Source organism: Triticum urartu, chromosome 5A, assembly GCF_056163025.1.
Source record: "Triticum urartu cultivar PI428250 chromosome 5A, HENAU_Tu73, whole genome shotgun sequence".
NCBI lineage: Eukaryota > Viridiplantae > Streptophyta > Magnoliopsida > Poales > Poaceae > Triticum > Triticum urartu.
Genome location: NC_141877.1, coordinates 184,930,940 through 184,941,457, shown reverse-complemented (window position 1 = coordinate 184,941,457; position 10,518 = coordinate 184,930,940). Strand labels below are relative to the sequence as shown.

The 10,518-nt window shown below is 47.0% G+C and overlaps 1 long non-coding RNA gene across 1 annotated transcript; it reads left to right on the top strand.

Moving 5' to 3' along the window:
* Positions 1-5,141: 5,141 nt before the first annotated feature.
* LOC147970739 (uncharacterized) lies at positions 5,142-8,505 on the top strand. Its single transcript, XR_015604264.1, has 3 exons — positions 5,142-5,457; positions 6,794-6,868; positions 8,183-8,505. It is a non-coding gene; the product is annotated as an uncharacterized LOC147970739 (long non-coding RNA).
* The last annotated feature ends 2,013 nt before the right edge of the window (positions 8,506-10,518 follow it).

The following is a 10,518-nucleotide window of genomic DNA, read 5'->3' as shown; positions in this document are numbered from 1 at the left end:
TATTCGGGAGGTGCCTACTACTACGTGCAGCCCGCTGACGATGACCAGGAGTAGTTTAGGAGGATCCCAAGCAGGAGGCCTGCGCCTCGTTCGATCTGTATCCCAGTTTGTGCTAGCCTTCTTAAGGCAAACTTGTTTAACTTATGTCTGTACTCAGATATTGTTGCTTCCGCTGACTCGTCTATGATCGAGCTCTTGTATTCGAGCCCTCGAGTCCCCTGGCTTGTAATATGATACTTCTATGACTTATTTTATTTGTAGAGTTGTGTTGTGATATCTTCCCGTGAGTCCCTGATCTTGATCATACACGTTTGCGTGTATGATTAGTGTACGGTCAAATCGGGGGCGTCACAAGTTGCTATCAGAGCCGACTGCCTGTAGGAATCCCCCTTCCACACTCCTTGGCCGAAGTCGAGTCTAGACATTGCAAAAACTTTATACTAACATGGCTGTGTGTCTTACGGGCCCATGTTTCCATTGGGTGGTATTAGGATCTTTTATTCCCCAGCCTATACTCTGGGACTCTGAGCTCTCTTCTATTTGGGTTAAATGGTTTTGCTAAAAACAAAACTAACTTTAGGTTCTTGAAGGTACTTTCTCCCGGAGAGCCCCTCACCTCAGATGATCGCCTGCTGCACTAGAAGATTCCGAAGTTACTCTACGATGTTCTCTCGAGTCTTTGTGCCATCGCGTTTGCGATTTCCTTCCATCGTCAACCCCTATGAAAACTGCATACACTTGCCATTCATACAATCATTCCCCGTTGATCTTGTTCTTACAAGATGTCCCGAAATACTCTCTGTTGTCCCGAGAATCCCTTGAGCTTACTGCCTTGCAGTTCTTTACCACAGGAATACCCCTACGGATAAATCCTCGCGCTTGTCGAGTATCCGCTCATCCCCAGTTGTTCATGTGTTTTACAAAGTCCTCGAAATACCATTCGACTTTCTGAAGATCCTCAGCAGCCCATTGCTCTTGGTTTCCCTGCCTTCCTGCATTATGGTCAAGTCCATACTTCTACTAATCTCCGTTGACATCCTCTTTCACTATCATTTTGAGTCACTTGATTCGATATGTTGCGAATGCTCGCAATCCTCAATCAGATCCTAGAATTCATCATTCCGGCTCAGACGTCATTTTGAACATGAGCTGGTCCTCGACCAATCAAGTTGTCATTGAATGTACCCCTTAGTCTATTCAACTTATCCATTCTTAATCAGAGCGTTTGCTTCTAATCCCTTGATTTGGAAATCATAATTCCTTTGCAATTGAGATTTGAATTAATCAGTTGTTCTATAATCGGATCTCCTTGCATTCTTTCTTCCTCTGGTTGTGTGCCGATACTCACATCAGATCCCTTGTGGACCACCAGACCCTTTGTCGGATTTTATCCGACAATGTCCTTCATATTCAATAAGCTTGTGAGCCTTTCCTCGGATACATAATGCCTTTAGTAAATTGTATCCTCTGCTTTCTCAAGCATGCTCTACTGTCGAGTTTGTGTTATTTACTATTGAAGCTTGTGGTATATGTTTCCACGATACCCTGACGGGTTGAACCTATGCCTTCCTTAATATGTGTGAACTCGAAAGTTTTCACGAGTCATACTCTTCTAGTGTTTTGCTAGATAAAAATTTCAACACTACAACTTATTCGAAAGTGAGAAGTGAATGAAAGGTTATGCATTGGAGAAGTGGGAGTTGACCTTGAACTTTGTGTTCATGCCCATGGACATGATGTAGATCTTATCATTAAAACTTCTCTTAAATTAATTATTCCTTTGCTATAAGTTCATCTTATATATGGGATTCGGCCTTTTGCAATCATGGTTCCGACCATGTTCTCCTTTAAATACCATTTCTCGTGCAAGTTTAAGCACTCGTCTTCTGGAGAGCAATACTCTACCCCAACCTCTACTTTGATCTGTCGTCGAGTATTACCCCCTATTATCTCGAGATTATCTTGGAACTGTATAATTTCTTATGAGTTATTCATCAAGTACTACATTCTCACTGATTACAATTTTTCATGGGCTCTGAGTTATTAAACACTCAAAGACAACGATAACTGAACCGAGTCTGCACTACGGTTCAACGACACCTGATAACCTTCTTTAGGTATGAGTTTGTACCCGACCACGCCATTCCTAGCCTGTATGGCTATATCATTGTCGTGGTGATTTTAACTGTGCTACCTAGTCCTTATTCTTGGAGCACCACTTCGACGATGAGCTAAGCTTATGTCGATCTTCCTCATCATATCATTTCGCCTTGAACTGCAAGCTTGGTTTCGAGTTTGTGTCGTATCCGTGGTTCCAATAACCCTTCGCTTCACCATTGCTTTTTCTTGATGTCATCGTTGTTCGATTGCTTCTTCATGAAATCTCTCGACAATTGTGTCGTGATCATCATCAACATTTTGAGCTCTTCCAGGATATCAATTGAATTCATGAAGAGAAATACCATCCTTGCTCTCGATGATTTGTATTATCATCGACCACTTTATTGCCTCCCGTTCAACACAAACTTGTTCGTGTTTCGTGTTATACCTTGAGATCCATGTTGTCCAACAATTGTTCTTCTTTACCTTGGAGTATTACCATCTTTTATGTCAATAATGTCGTGAGAGTTTCTCCACCTCTTATGCATTCTTGGTACAAGTGATGCTTCCTGCCATCTCCGATCATTCCTTGGTCCCTGTGTTGTTTCTAACCAGAAAACCGACAATTGAACTATGTTGTGCGACTTCAAAATTCTAGCAACCCTATTACTTTGAAGTTAATGGTAGACATTTCATTCTTAGACCATTTGTTATCGAATCACCATTCTAACATTGATCGTGCTACCTAAGCCCATATTTCGGGTGCACCTTTCAACCAATGTTTAACTGTTTATGTTTTCCTCGAGCATACTCATTATATCATTTGATCTGACAAATGTTATCTCCTTGTTCACATAAGTGTGGAAATCCATCTTTTGAAAATCTCAATGAATTGTCGCTGGGTCAATCAGCCACCTCCACATCCTGTTCTTGGTTTATTGATGAACTCTTGTTTCGGAACTCGCTTCCATAGTTCAATTCCCAAGAATCTTACAATGTCGTCTCGACAATTGTGCTGCACCCTTTTTCTCAGGCATCCCGTGTCTGAGGTATTTTGACACCGATCATATCTGAATCTCGGTCAGATATGATGGTTGGAACATTTTCCAAGAGTCACAACATTGCTCTTTTATATGACCTGGTAAGGTGATATCATGCCTAGCACACCTAGCCGGAGGACCTTTTGTTATAGTTTCCATCTTAGCAATGTTAACCATTCTTCCATGAGGAAATTGTGAGACTTATTCTATAAGTTGTTCCTGATGAATCCTTTGTATATCCAAGTCCGACCTTTGCTTGAAGACCATGTCAATGCTATCTCAAAGCATGTCTGTGGTACTCCGATTTTCAACAAGAACATTTGAAGCCCAATGCTAAATGTTTCTTGCTCAATTATCCAAACACCGTTGTATGGGTAAAGTCATGAAATTTCTCTCCCCTTACCCAAAGAGTTTTCTACATTATATCCTGTCATGGATATCATGCTCTGCTTATCATTGGGAAGGATATACCCCTGAAATATGTGGTTAAACACATTTTCCTTTCCATTGTTCTGTTTAACCTGATGATCACATTTTCCTTTTTATTGGTTTGTTTGACCTTTCTTGTGATCTATATAACCTAAGCAGTAAAGATTCACTACTTATGTAAGCACCTCGGTGTACAATTCTGTCAGCAAGACCCTGTTACTATTGTTGATGATATTCTGGTAGCCGCTGATGGACGAGAACTTTGCCTATTGGTCCGCCTCGTTCAACGAGCAGGAAAAGTGGTTCTCTTCGTCCCTCGCCCTTGGTCTAGATGTTGTTGCCAACATAGCTGGTAGGCTACCCTCTGATGTGCCTTTCTATTGTGATCGTACAAGATGTCAGCCCCCTTTCTACTTTTAACCACATGGTGGGCCCATAACCCACAGTTCCACAGGATCGAAACCTGATTCTCTGGTACACCCTGTTGTCAAAGTTATTCCTCGTGCTTGACTTTGTATGTAATTCACGGGCCACCTGCCTGTTGATCTATTCTGATATCAGAAGCAATACTTCTTCTCGTTGCTCTTAACCCCCTTCACCTTTTGATTAGGCCATCCAATGATTGCCTGCCCATTGGAAACTTCTCATGGCACCTCCTTACTTACTCTCGATATTTTCTTAAGTTTCAGTTCGAGAGTTTCTTTCCGCCACCTTCCCCGATGTTATCGACCAGATATTTAACCTTGCAGAGGTCCGTTCTTCTGGAATAGCCACCCTTTATTCTTTCGTAAGTACGATGGAGTTACCGAAGAAAGGATGCCGACTTCATCATGATGACCGAAGCAGAGAGATGAAGACATCATGGATCGACCTCTTCGAGAAGAGAAACCAAGACCGAGAAGATCCGTTAGAATTTTCGTAACCCAATCCCTTCCCCCTTACCCCCCTCCTAAATCTCGAGACGAGATTTCTTGTAGTGGAGGATAATTGTGACGCCCGATTAAATAGGCTACAGTGAACCTTTGCTAATGATGCCATGTCACCTCGATTACTGTTGCTAATCTCGCGTTAGTTCGAAAACGGTTCGAATTCAAGTTCAAAATCAAGCAAACAATAAAAGTTTTCAAATATTAAAACTAAAATGTTCGGAGTGAGCCAAATAATCCATATTAAATATTGGTGAAGAAACCACCATTTTATAAAAGGTTTAAGTGCACTAAAATATTTAAAACAGCAGCAAAACATTTAACTAACTACCCTTTTCAATTTGATAAAATATTAAACTATTTGTTTTATTGCCCGAAACTTATGGGGCAGTGGCATACTTATTAAAACTAAATTAGGAACCAGTGGTGTAGTTTATAAAACCAAATTCAAAAGGAAACTAAAATAAAAATAGTAAAACACAAATATATAAAATAAAACAAAGATAAATAAAGGAAAACAACCTTACTCCCCCCCTCCCGACTGGGCCTTGGCCCAGTTGGCCATGTGGCCGAGTGGCCTGCCGGCCCACCCCTGGCCTACTTAGGCCACCCCCAATCCCGAAACCCTAACTCCACCTACCCCCACTCCACTTGATCCCCACCACCGTTCCCCTCGTCCCCTCACCCGCATCGCCGCACGCACGCATGCTCAGTGGAACCGGCGCCCGACACTCGAGCCGCCGCTCCCCAGAGGCCACCGCCCGCCGGCGCCAAGCACCGCCACCCCCCGGCCTCCTCGCGGCTCCCAACCTCCTTCACCGCATCCCCGTCCTCCTCCCCACCCGGACTGCGCCCGCCTCCCCGACGCCGCCCCGTCGTCCTCATCTCCTCCACGCCGGACCTCCTCGTCCTCCTCCCTGATGGCTCCATCGAGCCTCGCCGCCTGTTCCCCTGCAACGGACGTGAGCAAGCCCCCCCCCTCTCTCCTCTATCTCCCACCGTTAGTCACCGCCGACACTCACCACACCCACCTAGTGGCGCCCGAATGAGCCCCGCGCACACCCGCGCCGCGCACCCTTGTTGCCGTCTGTTGCAGCCACTACTGCTGCTGCACTCGCTCCGCCGCGCCGTCCCCTGCCCGTGCACGCGCCGTGGCCGCACCTTCCACCCCCCCTGCGGATCCCTCATCCCGTGCACGCACACGGCACCCGCGCGCCGCGCACCAACTCCAGGCCGCGCTTACCCGCCCCGCTGCCTCCTCAGACTCCAGGCCATGGCCACCGGCGCCTTCTGCGCGCCCGACGAGGCCCCTGGCCTCGCTATCCTACTGCGCTCGCCGCCTCCTTCCGCTACTGCCATGCCGCGCCGCCTCCACCGCTGCTCGCCGTCGCCTCCTCGACGGCCCGCCCATCTGGCCACGCTCCGTCTCCTGGCCGCGCGCCCGCATCCTGGACCAGCCTCGCACGACTGGCCATTCGGGCGATGCCCCACGCCCGCGGCGCCCGAAACCCGCGTGCTCAGTGCCCGTTAACCGCCTCCTGTGCCTATGACAGATGGGGCCCACGCCCAAAAATAAAACATAAAAAAAGATTAAATAAATAAATATTGTTAAATTAATTAATTAATTAATTAGCTAGTAAGTTAATTAGTTAACTTAATTAACCTCTTAATAACCTAATCAACCAGATTAGTTAATCAAGTGCTGTTTAGTAAAACATGTACCAATGACACATGGGTCCCATTGACCAGCCAAACCGCTGACTGGGATAACCCAGTCAATGACATGCGGGTCCCATGGGCCCCTTTTGACCAGTCAACGGTCCAGTCAAACGCTGACTGGACATTTGACCAGGGCCCCACCGGTCAGCCCCTTAGACACAATCTGGGTACACTTCCTGTGTACCCATAGCATTTAAATACAAATTTAATTTCGAATTAAATTAAATCCTAAATTAGAAAATCATTTTTAATCTTTAAATTTTAATATAAAATAATCCGTAACTCGGATGGAAAAACTTTGTACATGAAAGTTGCTCAAAACGACGAGACGAATCCGGATACGCAGCCCGTTCGTCCGCCACCCACCCCTAACCTATCGAACTTGCAACTTTCCCCCTCCGGTTCATCTGTCCGAAAACGTGGAACACCGGGAATACTTTCCTGGATGCCCCCACCCCTTCGCCGGTATCACCTACTATCGCGATTAGGCACGCCTAGCATCACACTTTTCTTTGTCATGCATTGTTATGCATCTGTTTGCATTATATTCATTGTTTCTTCCCCCTCTTCTCTCGCTAGACACCGAGACCGACGCCGCTGCTACCCAGTACGACTACGGTGTTGACGACACCTCTCTCTTGCCAGAGCAACCAGGCAAGCCCCCCCTGATCACCAGATATCGCCTATTCTTCTCTATACTCCTTGCATTAGAGTAGTGTAGCATGTTACTGCTTTCCGTTAATCCTATCCTAGTGCATAGCCTGTCCTTGCTACTACTGTTGTTACCTTTACCTGCAATCCTACATGCTTAGTATAGGATGCTAGTTTATCATCAATGGCCCTACATTCTTGTCCGTCTGCCATGCTATACTATCGGGTCGTGATCACTCGGGAGGTGATCACGGGTATATAATATATACTTTATACATGATACATGTGATGACTAAAGTCGGGTTGGCTCGAGGAGTACCTGCGGTTGATTCACGAATTAGGGGCTGGAAGGACATCTTTCCCGACGGCCCTCTGTGTGGATCTTTGTGGCGAAGCGACAGGGAAGGTTGAGATCACCTAGGAGAGAGGTGGGCCTGGCCCTGGTCGGCGTTCGTGGTTACTTCAAAATAACACGCTTAACGAGATCTTGGTATTTGATCTGAGTCTGGCTACTGGCCTATACGCACTAACCATCTATGCGGGGACAGTTATGGGCACTCGACGTCATGGTATTAGCCGAAGCCTTCGTGACGTCAGCGACTGAGCGGAGCGTGCCAGGTTGGACTGGAACGCCTGCTCTTGTATAAGGTAGGCTAGGTCTGCTCACCGGCCGCGTACGCAACGTGCAGGTGTGCAATGGGCGATGGGCCCAGACCCCTGCGCCATAGGATTTAGACCGGCGTGCTGACCTCTCTATTGTGCCTAGCTAGGGCTACGACGTGTTGATCTTCCGAGGCCGGGCATGACCCAGAAAAGTGTGTCCGGACAAAGGGGATCGAGCGTGTTGGGAAATGTGGTGCACCCCTGTAGGGAAGTTAACATATTCGAATAGTCGTGATCTTCGGTAATAGGACGACTTGGAGTTGTACCTTGACCTTATGACAACTAGAACCGAATACTTAATAAGACACATCCTTCCAAGTGCCAGATACAACCCGTGGTCGCTCTCTAACAGGGCGATGAGGAGAGGATCACCGGGTAGGATTATGCTATGCGATGTTACTTGGTGAATTTACCATCTACTCTCTTCTCCTGCTGCAAGATGGAGGTTACCAGAAGCGTAGTCTTCGATAGGACTAGGTATCCCCCTCTTATTCCGGCATTCTGCAGTTCAGTCCACATATGACACCCTTATTCCATTTGATACCAATGCATACATATGTAGTGTAGCTCCTTGCTTGCGAGTACTTTGGATGAGTACTCACGGTTGCTTTGCTCCCTCCTATCCCCCTTTCTATACCCGATTGCTGCCACCAGACGTTGGAGCCCAGGAGCCAGATGCCACCGTCGACGACTACTACTACTACTTGGGAGGTGCCTACTACTACGTGCAGCCCGCTGACGACGACGAGGAGTAGTTTAGGAGGATCCCAAGCAGGAGGCATGCGCCTCTTTCGATCTGTATCCCAGTTTGTGCTAGCCTTATTAAGGCAAACTTGTTTAACTTATGTCTGTACTCAGATGTTGTTTCTTCTGCTGACTTGTCTATGATCGAGCTCTTGTATTCGAGCCCTCGAGGCCCCTGGCTTGTAATATGATGCTTGTATGACTTATTTTATTTGTAGAGTTGTGTTGTGATATCTTCCTATGAGTCCCTGATCTTGATCGTACACGTTTGCGTGTATGATTAGTGTACGGTCAAATCGGGGGCGTCATAGTTACCATGCCGAAAGTTAATGGTCGGTCCTCTTACCCCCCGGGTCGTTAACAAGCCGACATCGAAGCGAGCAACAGGTGGGCCCATTTGATTTCACGGGCCGTTAACAGGCCATTACTAAGGTCGGGCTACATATGGCCCAACTATACTGTGGGCCTTTAGCAGGCTGAAAGAGACAGCGGGCTTGTACTAGACCATGAAGAGCATGGGCCGCTAAGAGGCCGAAAGTCAAGTCGTACTATAAATGGCCCAACTGTGTTGTGGCCCTTTAGCAGGCCAAAAGAGAAACCAGGTTGGTATTGGACCATGAAGAGCATGGGTCGTTAAAAGGCCAAAACTCAGGTCCGGCTACAAATTGACCAACTCATTTATGGGTCGTCAACAGGCTGAAAGACACACCGGGCCGGGAATTGGCCCAACACTTAAATGGGTCGCTAAAAGGACAAAACTAAGGTCCGACTACAAATGGCCCAACTCATTTATGGCCGTCAACAGGCTGAAAGACACATCGGGCTGGAAGTTGGCCCAACACTTAAATGGGTCGCTAAAAGGCCGAAAGATGTACATCTTGAAAATTATCCCATCTCTTGAATGGGCCGTTAATAGGCCGAAATCACATGGGGCCGATATTGAACCCAAATATATAGTGGGCAGTTAAAGGGCTTGAAATGGAGATGGGATGCAATGGTGTCAAATCTTTAACGGGCCGTTGACGGGCCGAATTGGCACATCTCGTATGGGCCATGGTCTTAAATGGACCCAACGCAAGTAGGCCTTATATGGTCCAGCCTGCTAATTTTTACTGGGCCGGCCTTTTCACTGGAATGGGCCACTATTGGGTCGTTCCACGTGTCGACCTATCATAGGCGCCTCCTGTCCAATGAGTGGATGACATCTGTCCCAGCGGTGAGCCAACACGTGTTTCCTCCGTACAATGAGAATTTTACACGTGGAAAATCCTCATTGGTCCGGGCTGTTAACGGGTTATTGTATCCAAAACCGGACTCGATAGCTTAATGGCGACCTGTTACGGTGGATGCCACGTGTCGGTCACCCTTGACGAAAGCACTTTCATGACGTGCCATTTATCGTCATGGAAGTGGACACTTCTGTGATGATAATTTTGATAATGTCATGGAACACTTCTAGGACAGCACAGGTATGACTCTTGATTCTGTCAGAAAATTGTCATGGATGTACATGCATGAGAGAAAATGTGACCTACTGTGACAAACACGTATCATCACAGAGGTGTCTTTTTTCTTTGTAGTGTACCGGGGTGATTCCTTGAAACATGCCCATGACTTTGAGTTCTTCCTCTGGTATCTGAAGCTTGCTGGTAACCTTTGCGGAAATCAGATTCAACCTGGCCCCGCCATCAACTAACATCTTCTTGACTTTGAGGTTGCGGATCGTTGGTGTGACCAACAACGGCAAGCATCCCACCGTGGTAGTGCGGTCTGGATGGTCCTGTTCATCAAAGATGATGGGCGTGTGTGACCATTTGAGCGGCTTCCGTGACTCTGCCACTGGCTCCACAACATTGACCTCACATGCCCACTGTTTAAGCTGGCGGTGAGAGGAATGCGGAGATGCACCCCCATCAATGTACAGGGCGTTAGTAGCCTTCTAGAATTCCTCCTCACTAGTTTCCTCTTCCTCCCCTCCATCACTCTCATCATTGCAATTCTCCTTCTCTCGGCCCCTGGTGGGTTTTCCTTGGTTCCGAAGAGCCTTACCGGGGCGATTTGCTTCACCGCCTCGACCCTTCCTGCCAACGCCATTCTGACCCTTTTACTTATCATGTACTTCATATTCAGCCATCTGCTTCTTGACGAGCTGCTCAACCTGATTACACTCTTGCAGATCGTGGCCCTTGGTCCGATGAATCTTGCAGTATAGCGCATCACCCTTCCCAGCCTTCTCGGCAGCCGCA